The following is a 13,450-nucleotide window of genomic DNA, read 5'->3' as shown; positions in this document are numbered from 1 at the left end:
GATTGCATACATGAGCAAAAGTGTTCTGCTTTCAGACTCTGCTACAAAAATCAAATGTGAAATAACTGATTTCATATCATGTTTTTATATAATTTCGTCAGTAAAAGCTTATAGGAAAACACTCTCAATCCATTCTTTAGTAGATCCAAAATAATAGCAGGTAAAATGATACTTCTTTTTTGGATAAAAATCAGAGAAATTTCCATTTTTTTAAATTTTAGTCTTATTTTCAAGATAAAATGACAAGAAATGCCTTTCCCTTCTATCTAAATGACACTTGTCTGTTTTGTAAAGAATTTATACGACGTGACATTTAGTACAAATTATTCTAAATCCATAGACAAAGTGTTCAAATGTCTTGGTGCAGTTTTAAGATTTGATAACTTCAGATATATAGATTCTACAAATCTACCCCCCAAAAACATTTGAAAGTTTATTTACTTACATTTACAGTATATGCATGTAATTTTGTGAATCATAAGTTTTTAATTTTATTCTAGTCTTTCTCATTAAAGATGGGAAACAATGACAAAAAAGAATTTAATACTTATTATTAAAATTCTCAAACAAAATAAATGTAAAGAAATTCAAATAATTAAACTTTTAAATGATGTGTTTTATAAACTTGTAATACTTCTGATATTACTAAAGCTTAAAACTACTTTCCTATATACAAAATCAATGTATAGAAATCAGTTGCATTTCTATACACCAATAATGTAGCAGCAGAAAGAGAAATCAAGAAATTAATCCCATTTACAGCTGCACCAAGACCCATAAAATACCTAGAAATAAACCTAACCCAAGATGTAAAAGATCTGTATGCTGAAAACTATAGAAAACTTATGAAAGAAATTAAAGAAGTCACAAAGAAATGGAAAAACATCCCATGCTCATGGATTGGAAGAACAAATATTGTTAAAATGTCAATACTACCCAAAGCAATCTACACATTCAATGCAATCCCAATCAAAATTGGACCGGCATTCTTCTCAAAGCTAGAACAAACAATCCTAATATTTGTATGGGAACACAAAGGACCCCAAATAGCCAAAGTAACGTTGAAAAAGAATACCAAAGCGGGAAGTGTCACAGACTTTAGCCTCTTCCACAAAGTTGTAATCATCAAGACAGTATGGTATTGGCACAAAAACAGACATATAGACCCGTGGAATAGAAAAGAGAACCCAGAATTGGACCCACAAATGTATGGCCAACTAATCTTTGACAAAACAGGAAAGAGTATCGAATGGAAACAAGACAGTCTCTTTAGCAAATGGTTCTGGGAGAACTAGACAGCAGCATGAAGAAGAATGAAACTGGACCACTTTCTTACACAATACACAAAAATAAACTCACAATGGATGAAGGACCTAAATGTGAGACAGGAAACCATCAAACCCTAGAAGAAAACAGGCAACAACCTCTTTGACCTCAACTGCAGCAATTTCTTGCTCAACATGTCTCCAAAGGCAAGGGAAATAAAAGCAAAAATGAACTATTGAGACCTCATCAAGATAAAAAGCTTCTGCACTGCAAAGGAAACAGTCAACAAAACTAAAAGGCAACTGATGGAATGGGAGAAGATATTTGCAAATGACATATCAGATAAAGGGTTAATATCCAAAATCCATAAAGAACTTACCAAACTCAACATCAGAAAAACAAATAATCCACTAAAGAAATGGGTAGAAGACATGAATAGACACTTTTCCAAAGAAGACATCCAGATGGCCAACAGACACATGAAAAGATGCTCAACATCACTTATCATCAGGGAAATACAAATCAAAACCACATTTGGATACCACCTCATACCAGTCAGAGTGGCTAAAATTAACAACTCAGGAAACAACACATGCTGGTGAGGATGTGGAGAAACAGGAACTTTCTTGCACGGTTGGTGGGACTGCAAACTGGTGCAGTTGCTCTGGAAAACAGTGTAGAGGTTTCTTAAAAAAATTAAAAAGAAAACCACCCTATGACCCAGCAATAGCACTACTGGGAATTTATCCAAAGGATACAAGAGTGCTGATTCATAAGGGTACATGTACCCCAATGTTTATAGCAGCACTTACAATACCCAAATCATGGAAAGAGCCTAAATGTCATGGAAAGAGCCTAAATGTCAACTGATGAATGGATAAAGAAGATGTAGTTTATATATACAATGGAATACTACGTGACAATGAGAAAGAATGAAATCCTGCCATTTGCAACACCATGGATGGAACTGGAGGGTATTATGGTAAGTGAAATAAGTCAGTTGGAGAAAGACAGATATCATATATTTTCACTCATGTGTAGAACTTGAGAAACTTAACAGAAAACCATGGGGGAAGGGAAGGGGAAAAAATAGTTTCAAACAGAGAGGGAGGCAAACCACAAGAGACTCTTAAATACAGAGAACAAACTGAGGGTTGATGGGAGATGGGTGGAAATGGGTAATGGGCATTGAGGAGGGCACTTTTGGGATGAGCACTGGGTGTTGTATGTAAGTGATGAATCATGGGAATCTGCCCCCAAAACCAAGAGCACACTGTATACACTGTATGTTGGCCAACTTGACAATAAATTATATTAAAAAACAAAACAAAAGAAAACTACTTAACTGTGTATGTGTGCGTAGGCATATATCCTAGACCTATAATAGATAAAATAAAAGACTTTTTTTAAAGATTTTATTTTTTAAGTAATGTCTATACCCAATGTGGGGCTCAAATTCACCACCCCTAGATCAAGAGTCTCATGCTCTACTAACTGAGTCAGCCAGGACCCTGAAAATAAGACTTCTAACAGGTGTTTAAAAAACGAAAAAGCAAGTCCTCAGAACCTACTGAAATAGACATACAGACCATGTTTCTTGAAGAAAGAATCAAATAGTAAATATACCAATTCTTCTCAAAATTAATCAATGCCAGTTAAAATCCTAGAATTATTTATTTGTTTATAGTTTATTTATTTATTTTGAGAAAGAGAGACAGAGAGAGCAAGCAGGGGAGGGGCAGAAAGAAAGGGGGTCAGAGAGAATTGTAAGCAGCCTCTATGCTGTCAGCACAGGTCCTGACACAAAGCTTGAACTCACAAACAGTGAGATCATGACCTGAGCTGAAACCAAGAGTCGGTGGTTTAACCAATTGAGCCACCCAGGTGCCCCAGTCCTAGAATTATTTATGAAATCTTAAAAGCTGAGTCTTATTAAAGAAAAAATTTATTCTGACACGTGTTAAGGATGGAAATTAAGACTTTATTCAAGATGAATTACTGCAGGGCACCTAGGTGGCTCAGTCGATTAAGCGTTCAACTCTTGATTTTAGCTCAGATCATGATCTCACAGTTAATGAGTTCAAGCCCTACATTGGGTTCCATGCTGACAGTGCAGAACCTGCTTGGGATTCTTTCTGCCCATCCCCTGCTCACACGCTCTCTCATTCTCTCTCTCAAGAATAAGTTAATTGTTTTTAAAAAATTCTTTAAAAGGGGAGATTACTGTAATGGTGGGTTTGCAGCAGCTAAGAGAGCTCAGTCTCAACTCTGAATACCGTAAGAACAAGTGGATTTATAGGGGCAAGGTAGTCAATGGATGGAAAATTACTAAGAGGAGATATCAAGAGAAGGCAGATTCTGGCTAAACAGACTTAACAGGATTCTTTCTGAAGGCCAGGGTGATTGAGATATTGAGGTTAGACAAGGGTGGCGGTGAAGAATTTGATCAGATATCCCAGGCGATCAGATACTAAGTATATGAGGTCTCTCTACACTGACTTAGCAGGATTCTTGCTAAAACCCAACTCTGCAGAGATGGTGAAAGATGCCCAAGGTCAAGGCCTAGTCCAAAAGGGGGCTCAGAAGAGCCTGACCAAATCTTGGTCAAGGAAAGTGTGTTTGACACTCTAACATTCTTCCAGAAGGAAGAAAAAAAAATGGCTTACGAGAAGCCAAAACAAAATTTGATTTGAAACAAAAAAAGAAGATCCAGGACTGCGCTCGGACTGCGCTCGGGCACAGCAGCACACCTCTCAGCCAGCCTCCACCAGCTTCTCATATCCTATCTAACACCCAATGTACCTTCATCACAAGCAAGCCAGACGGGATGCACTAAGGCCTGATAAGAGAGATCATTAACGTCTTCATGCAAAAGAGATTCCATATCATGAACATAATTTTCCTTTGGTCTCTGAGGAACATCTGAAGCAGTACTATATTGATCCCATTCTTCCTGGAGCTGGTGAAGTACATGAACTAAAGCTTGGTTGTGGCCGTGGTGGTGGTGGGCCTGGGAATGAAGTTGGGTGACTAATGTAGCAGATTCTCAGTCAGGGAAATTCTGTATTTAAGTTGTCAGGGACATCATTCATGGTAGTGACTCAGTAAAAAGTCCTGAAGAAGAAATCAGCCTATGGTTTAAGCCTTAAGAATTGATCAACTACATGTCTTGTTCTTATGATGGGATCCATAAATAAGAGGTAGACAAAGCAGCTGTCTCCTTGGGCACAATATGATGTGCCACTGGATACAGCTCTTCATTACACTAACTTGAAGGCAACAGGATCGATGATCCTTTTCTGAACCATATTTACTTTAAAAACTTTTAGAAGCTGGGGGCTCCTAGCTGGCTCAGTTGGTGGGGCATGCAAGTCTCGATATCAGGGTTGTGAGTTCAAGTCACATGTTGGGTATAGAGATTACTTAAGAAAATGAAATATTAGGGGCGCCTAGGTGGCTCAGTTAAGTGTACGACTTTGGCTCAGGTCACGATCTCACATTTCGTGGGTTCAAGCCCCATGTCGACAGCTCAGAGCCTGGAACCAGCTTCAGAGTCTGTGTCTCCCACTGTCTCGGCCCCTCCCTCACTCACACTCTGTCTCTCTCTCTCAAAAATAAATCAATAAATGTTTTTAAAAATTTATAAAAAATAATAAAATCTTAATAAAAACTTTTGGAAACTGGAGAAAAGAAGAAGAAAGAGAAGGGGAAGGGGAAGGGAGAGGAAAAGAAGATGAAGAAGAACAACCACAACCACCACCACAAGCAGGAAAGATATTAACACTTCAGCAATGAGGAAATAAATCAATTGAATAGTGTATATTTAGATTTATATTCATGAATTAGTGGAGAAAGAATGGTACTGTGACCATTGACTATCAATTAAGAAAAAAAAACACAATTAGGTTCGTACTGCATACCTTACATAAAAATAAGTACCATATGGATTCAAATTTTAGTAAAGCACTTGAAAAAAGCACTTGAACAAAAGCACTTGAAAAGTATAAATAAAAAATATGAGAGAATATGTTAAGAGTACAGAGGTTTGAAAGTTCTTCCTGAACAAGTCAGAAGGCTTAGAACCACAAGAGAAAAATTAGCCAAGTTGATCACGGAAAATTGTTAAACTTTTGTATGAAAGAAACCACTTGTAAAGTTGAATTATCTGCAAAAGACTGTGAGAAAATTTTTTTCAAAATGTTTAATGGGTACATGGTTTATATACATTGTTTTCAAAAAGTTTCTGTGAACCACTAACAAGAAAGCAAACAACCCCGTATAAAACTAGGCGAAGAAGATGCACAAATAATTCACGAAAATAAAAATTCAAACTTTAAAAATGATGTAAAAATTGTTAAACTAGTTATCTCAGAAATCTAAATGAAAGCAGTAATGAAATCTGCTTCAATTCTGATGGGTAAAAAAGGTGATCAAAAAATTTTAAAGCAGGGGCGCCTGGGTGGCTCAGTCGGTTGAGCGCCTGACTTCAGTGCAGGTCATGATCTCATTAACGTGAATTGGAACCTGGCATCAGGCTCTGTGCTGACAGCTCGGAGCCTGGAACTTGCTTCGGATTCTGTGTCTCCCTCTCTTTCTGCCCCTCTCCCACTCATGCTCTGTCTCTCTCTCTCTCTCTCTCTCTCTGTCAAAAAAAATAAAAATAAAAATAAATTTTTAATAAAAAAATGAAAAAAATAAGAAAATACATTTTAAAGTCAACCATCCCTAGTGCTTGTGAAAATACAAAATAATACAAGAAAAACTGACATACTCTGTGGTAGTAAATTATTATCATCCTTTAGGGGAACGATTTGACAGAATCTGCACAAAGCATGCATCGCCTTTGACCCAATTATTCCACTTGCAGAAACATGTGTTTCATAAACACAGTCTGTTTTACCTCAGCCCATGTTTCTTGAATGTGAATTACTCATACTCGATTCATAAATAAGGGAATAGATGCAAATAGCCCACAGAAGTTGTGCAGGTTTATACATTATTTTTTCCAGGGAAAGCATGAGTAGAAATACAACTTGAAGGAGAAAAAGAAACAGTCCAGAGCTGCACAGATGCAGTAGTATCAGGACTCCATTCAGCGCTATTTCTAGAAAATTAAAAACCATCCTACACCCAGGTTTACCTCTCCCCTGATGGTTTGCCCTCAGTCCTCTGTCACTCACCCTATGGCAGGCTGTTCTGAAACCCAAGCCCACCCTCGTGCCACTCACCCAGCTCACAGTGCCACCTCATCCGCACACTTCTCGTTCCTTCAGCGTGTCCATTTAATGATATTTAAAAATGTTCACATCCATGGGGCACCGGGGTGGCTCAGTCGGTTGAGCGTCCAACTTTGTCTCAGGTCATGATCTCCCGTTTGTGAGTTTGAGCCCTGTAGGGCGTAGTGCTGACAGCTCAGAGCCTGGAGCCTGCTTTGGATTCTGTGTCTCCTTCTCCCTCTGCCCATGGCCAGCTTGTGCTCTGTCTCTCAAAAATAAATGAATGTAAAAAAAAAAATTTTTTTTTAAATGTTCACATCCATGGTACCAGCCTCCAGGCACACAGAGATGTCTCTGCTGGGAAGCCCACACAATCTCCCCAGGTAGCAATTTGTTTTTGTTGGCATTCTGGTTTCAAAGGTGCATAACTATTGAGTGGCCTGCCAGAACCCTATTTTATGTCCTGGTATCTTAACTGCACTCACTATCTTAAAGAACGTCTGGTTTTTTAGGAGCTCATAGATCGTCTTAGAGAAGAAAGCCTATACTTGCACGAGTTAGCAACAAGACACGGATACAAGGATGATCATTGCACGACTAATACACAGTGATACATAATCAGAAACCTCAAGTCTATCCATCAGAAAATGGTTAGAAAAATGTCATCAGTCCTTTCTGTACAATCCTATGCCATTATCAAAAAGAGATCTTTGGACATGAAAATTTCACCAAGATGTATTAAGTTTGAAGAGTTACTATGTAACATGTATTTTTAAATTCAAATGAGAAATATAAATTTATATCTACCTGTACCATATTGAACCCAATCATTACATAAAAGGATGCAAAGTTAACAATGGAGAATGTTCGTGTTTTAGTATGTATGTTTCTGTACAAATGAAGACTTTTTTAAACAGTATGCAAATATTCATCAATCATTTTTGTAGTGGTTTTTAAATGACATACTTTAAAATTCAAACACTAAAATCAACAAGATAGTTTTCAGCTCTTAGGATAGACGAAGGTAAAATGGGAAAAGATTAAAAAGATGAATAGCCTTTATTAGTAAATTGCAAAATTCATAAATAAAATAAAACTATAAATGCAAACTTGAAGGATATATGCAATAAATATAACTGATATAAGTCAGTATCTTCATTAACCTGGGAGCACACCAAAAACTCCATGTAGTTTTCTGAAAATATAGATGACAGTCCCACCCCCAGAAACCCCACTTCAACAGGGAGAGGAGGAATATGAAGACTGGATAGAATAACAAGGTGTTGAAGAGCAGTTAGTCTGCAGCAGTGAGCCAAGTGTGGGGGTGGTGAGAAGGGGGGGTAGACAGTCAGGGTGTGAAGAAGAGAAATGCTTTCCTTGCCTGAGTTCCGAATCAATTAAACGATGAAGGAAGTCAGAGGAGAAATGGAAAATCAGTATACATGACAGCACCATTGCTGAGAACGTTGCTTAATCATGTAACCGTGACAACTTCTTAATACCAACCCCAGAGCTAGACACTTATCCCACTTACAGTCAACTCTCAGGAACTACAAGCACCCCCCAGCCCTACAGAGCCCACCCAAGTCAAATTTATTTATGAGGTGAACAATCTGAACAGACAGGCAAGTACCAAGAATAGAAAAGCCTTAGCTTCAGTTGCCCGATTTCCTCTCCCCATTTCATCGATCAGATAATTCACTCCTCCTTCCATGGAGGAGCGGGAGTGAGGACTGGAAGTGGCAGGAGTGTTAGTAATCCATGTCCCTCATGTGGGAACAAGATGGCAAGTGAGGGGCACCTAGGTGGCTCAATCAGTTAAGTGTCCAACTCTTGATTTAGGCTCAGGTCATGCTCTTACAGTTTTGGGTTCAAGCCCCGCATCGGGCTCTGCACTGATGGCCTGGAGCCTTCTTGAGACTCTCTCTCTCTCCTTCTCTCTCTCTCTTTGTCCCTCCCTTGCATGTGCTCTGTCTCCCTCAACATAAATAAATTTTTAAAAAAGGGCAAGTGAAAGGGGGGGTCTACCCCTTCTTGCAGAGAGTCCAAGAGAAAGTGGATATTTAAATGTATAATTAAGGGAAATCTACCACAGAAGAGATGACAAATTTTCAAAGACTAATCAATTCACATTTATATATATGTACATATACACACAATTTATACATAACATAAATTATAAAGCATACTGTAAAACCATTTCTACCATTAAAATTTTTTTTAATGTTTATTTTTGAGAAAGACAGAGTATGAGTGGGGACGGGGCAGAGAAAGAGGGAGACACAGAATCTGAAGCAGGCTCCAGGCTCTGTACTGTCAGCACAGAGCCTGATGCAGGCCTTGAACCCATGAACCACAGGATCATGACCTGAGCCGAAGTCAGATGCTTAACTGACTGAGCCACCCAGGTGCCCCCCATTTCTACCATGTTGGAGAAAATGTGTTCTTTTCACTTTTTGTTTTTTGTTTTTCTTTTTTTTTAAATATAACTGCTACAGCAGATAAACTTAACACCCTTATATGAAATGTAAAATGCACCATTAACCTTGGCTTCCATTTTAAAAATATAGAATGTTCCCTGAGTCAGTACTCCTCTGAAGAAGAAAAATAGGGTTGGAATTTATATCTTAAGTGTCAAATAATATCCTTTGTAATCCAAACTTCCCACCAACCTATTTTACCTTATATCCTATCATAATTTGAGATCAAAATGTTTCCATGACCTACATGCAGGCAAACATTATACAAAGGGATACATAAAGAATGACAGAGTACTTACAGATTCATTATAACTAGTGTAGTACTATAGAGATTTTCAACTGAAAGAACACTTATATCAAAAAAGATAACGTGAAACAAAATGTGATGGACTCTTGTAATTTTAAGTTAGTACACAAATGCCCTTACCAAATTCGAGCACCTCTGTTCTTTTCAGGACACACACCCTCAAAATATCTTAACCAGAGTAGTTTGGGAAGAGCTAGAGATGATACTTGGTCTAAAAAATCAATTTTAACTTTTTTATTTCTTATTTGATCATTTTTCCCGCTTCCCACACTAGAGAGACTACCAACTTAACACAACTAAAATTCTTTTCCCCTTGCACATTTCCAGTGTGGTCCTGCAGGGATTTCACAAGGCTTCTTTTGGTTATATTTGTGATAAGCACTGCAAAGGATATTCGCTGGCCCTGCCAGTGGGGGGTTTGTACCTCCTCGCTATGTTAAGCTCAGGCTTGCTGTGTGACTTGCTTTGGTCAGTGAGATAAGAAAGAGGGTATCTGTCACCCTGCTTGCTTCACCATGCTCTCCGCCCACTCTGTCATGAGGACTAGCAGCAATGTTCCAGATAAGCCAGTACTCATAGACCTAGGGCTCAGAGTGACGTGTAGTAGAAGTGAGATATAAACATTTGCTGTTATAAGACCTCGGGAGTTTAAAGTTGTTATCGACTCTGTTAGAACATGCCCATCCCTACAAATACCAAGAATCATCAAAAGAGAGGAAAGGAAATGTCTTTGGTCTACTTTCCTCTTCTGTATTAAAAGTAAAAGTCACTCGTTCTAAAAATGCATCCCTAAGTGTGTGAATTGACTGATTAAAACAGAAAAATGATCCACTGCTCTAGTAATATGTAGACTTTATCCCTTACCATCTTTATTTCTGTAAAAACTGTTAACTATTCACTAACTATGAAAATTTTATCAGTCCTGCCTTTAGTCTTCAAAAGCTATCATCTGATATCTGATCTGGATTTAGGTGACTGGCCATTTGTTAAAAGAAAACCAAATTGTACCAACTTTTCCCCCACTAGGAGAAAAACACATTATTTTTTCATTCCTGAATCATATAATCTTCTGTTTACTTTTAGTGTGAATAAGCATACTTTAAATTAATAAGAGAATGAATACTGATGGTGCTTTTAGAAAACTATGTCATTTTCATACGAAAAATACTAACCTTAACATTTTCTTAGGCAAAGAAGGTTACAGCCTACTAAAAAGAACTTGACGCTTTCAATTAAACTAACGTTGTTGAAAAGAGTCTCTACCACCTTTATTTGAATTGCACTTCTGTTGCTGGAGACAAGCTGCCAAGTGTGTCTAGAATTGATTAATAAGGAGAATAATTGCCTCCTACTAATTTTAATCTTTTGTACAGCTTTGCCTCTCATGGGATAAACATGAGGACTATATGGCTTTATCATCAAATCTGAATCTAACCATCCCCTTGCCAGCAGCCAATGAGCTGTAAACATAAATTAAACTAGATTGAGGATTATATTGCTTGGCTGTTTGAAAATTTATATTACTGCAAAGCATGCGAGCAAAGAGTAGCAGATGGGCAATACTGAGAAAAATTTTCTTTCTGGATATTGCCCATCTGTTTTCCTTTTTGCATTTCTACTTCAAACTATTCTAGACATAGTCATTTTTCCTTCTTTCTTTCTTTTTTTTTTTTTGTGTGTGGTTTCATAAATTAGTTACCCAAATTTTCCATGGACAAACAAGTAAAACAAGGAATGTAGACTGGATGATTTCAATATAAGCAATAATAATAATAATGACTAATTTATATTATATATTTATTACACCCTGTCACTCTCCCAAAGCTCTGTGAAACAAAAGATAACTTTTTTTCTCATTTTAACATGGACATAGAAAATCTCTTATTTACAGGCTTAAGCCAAGAATTTTGAAATTTGAGCAAACCATCCATTTTTAAGATTTAAGATTCGTGCATTTAGAAAACAAAAAATTCTCACACTCCTTGAAATTCCCTTCATACTCTACTGTAACAGCCATTGGTCTCTCACAGCCTTGCTTTGAATTGTTACTTTACGGTAGATGACTCCAGGGGATAATTTAATTAGTGGTTCAGTACCACATGCCATTGGCTACCAAGGTTCTATCCTTTAATATTTGCTCGATTTTTTTCTGCCTTTAGGCCAGTTAACAAATCCCAGACTTTGTAACATACCTGTGCTCAGGTGCTCCTCCCCTCCCTGACCATTTTCCTTTAGGCTTGTTGACTGCAAAAGTTTCTGGTCCTAATTTTATATTAGTCAAGGATCTTCACTGAAAGCAACAAAATGACACTGAAGATAAAAGAATGTTTCAAAAGGTATTTCAGTGGGGGTTGGAGAACCAGACAGAGACCACACAAACCAGAACAGCAGCCAAATCATACCCTACGAGTTAGCCACTTGTACTGCTATTGCCACTCCTGGATGTTCAAAGCCACAGAAAGCACCACTAACAATTCTGGAGGTCACTGTCAAAGCTCCTGCTACTGCTGCCTCTCCTGGTTATTGCTCCTGTAGTTGTCTCTGCCTTCCACCAAACAGATTGACTTTTCTGTATATTTCTTTGCATCATTATCCCAAAACTCAAAGTATAGGCTACATGCATTTGGTTTCCAAGCCTAAGTGCACGGAAAAGAGGCGAGACATGCAGGCATCGCAGATACCTGCCATTTAAACTTCTTTAGAGGAAAGTCAACTCTGTTCCCCCAAGGGCTTTTAGGTAGGGAATTTCCTGTTTAGAGGACAATGGTCTGTATAATGGATAGCTTAAACAAACAAACAGAAAGGCAAATACTCAATATAAATTCAATATAAACGTCAAATTCCTGTCAATGTCAGGCATTGTTTTATGAGCTTTCTATCTTTTAATTCATTAAATTCTTATATTATATTTTCCCCAGTTTTGGAGAAGTAACTAAAACACAATGAGGTTAAATAGATTCTCTGAGGTCACAGATAATAAGTGGCAGAAAAAATTATATTTCAGGTCTGTCAGATACCAAGTCCATCCTCTTACTATTATGGGCATTGTTTATAGTTGCATAATTAACTTCTCACAAGTCCAGAGTGTATAGTAATTTTGACATTGAATATTGCTTATCTTTTTGAGAAAACTGATAAAGTGCTGAGGATATGTCAAATGAAAGAAGAATGTAACATTATGATTGAATTTTAAACCAGACTCATTAGATTAAGACTTTTGCCATAGGCCTAAAATTTCTTAGGATTGTGAAATTGGGTCAGAAGACTATAGTTATAAAATTACACTTTACTTTAGAATATATCGTAAACCTCAGAGTAGAAATAAGCAGACATTTTTTGTTTCTGCTTTGGGACAATGACTCAATATCCCACTTTCAGGATAGCAAAGATAATAAAGCAAGTGATATTGCCAGAGGTACTTTTCTCTTTACTGGACATAAAATAGTAAAATGATAGATTCTGACATTGATAACAACTACATTTTATAAAGCAATGCTATTCTCAAGGCTTAAATAATTTATTTAACAGAATTTTTAGGAGTATTTTCGTATTTTAGGTCAATGGTATTATTTACATGCATTTTGAGGTAGCTTGGCCAAGAATTCAGAACAAAAGGACCAACAGAAGGTAATAGAGTTGCCCTATTTGTCAGTTACAATGGTCTCAATCCTCTTAGTGTGGGATATGGTACATGATCGGTGCTCTGTAATTGTCTGTTGAGTGAAGAAATCCAGTGCTTTGGCTCATCACTGTTTATCCATCTACATGATGCTTCTCATCAGGCTAGGAAGCCCTTCCCATTCTACTCAAACCTACGTTTTCATGTCTCTTGATATCAGCTGTTGATTTCCTCTTCTACTTTACTGAAAACAGAAAGAGGACCTAATACGAACTTTAAACACTCCTCTCCATTTTAATTTTTCCCTTCTCTTTACTTCTTCCTCCCCTCCTCTTTCTTTTCTCTCTCTTTCTCTCTCTCTCTCCTGTCCCACTTCTCATTTTTGCTCTGTGCTTCCCCCCCCTTTTTTTTTTACTTTCTCTCTCTCACTTCCCTCCCTCTTCCTTCTTAATTTCTTTCTCCCTTTATTTTTCTTCAGGAAAGACAAGCCAGGAAAGCAGAATCAGAAAACAAACAAACAAGCAAACAAACAAAAAACAGTGATTGATTAGAAGGCAAAGCC

At 37.4% G+C, this 13,450-nt stretch overlaps 1 pseudogene; it reads left to right on the top strand.

The window, feature by feature from the left end:
• Positions 1-3,801: 3,801 nt before the first annotated feature.
• LOC123609949 lies at positions 3,802-4,463 on the top strand (annotated as a pseudogene).
• The last annotated feature ends 8,987 nt before the right edge of the window (positions 4,464-13,450 follow it).

The sequence above is a fragment of the Leopardus geoffroyi genome, chromosome B2 (assembly GCF_018350155.1).
Source record: "Leopardus geoffroyi isolate Oge1 chromosome B2, O.geoffroyi_Oge1_pat1.0, whole genome shotgun sequence".
Lineage (NCBI taxonomy): Eukaryota > Metazoa > Chordata > Mammalia > Carnivora > Felidae > Leopardus > Leopardus geoffroyi.
The sequence above is the reverse complement of the archived record's forward strand: the minus strand, read 5'-3'. Positions and strand labels throughout refer to the sequence as shown.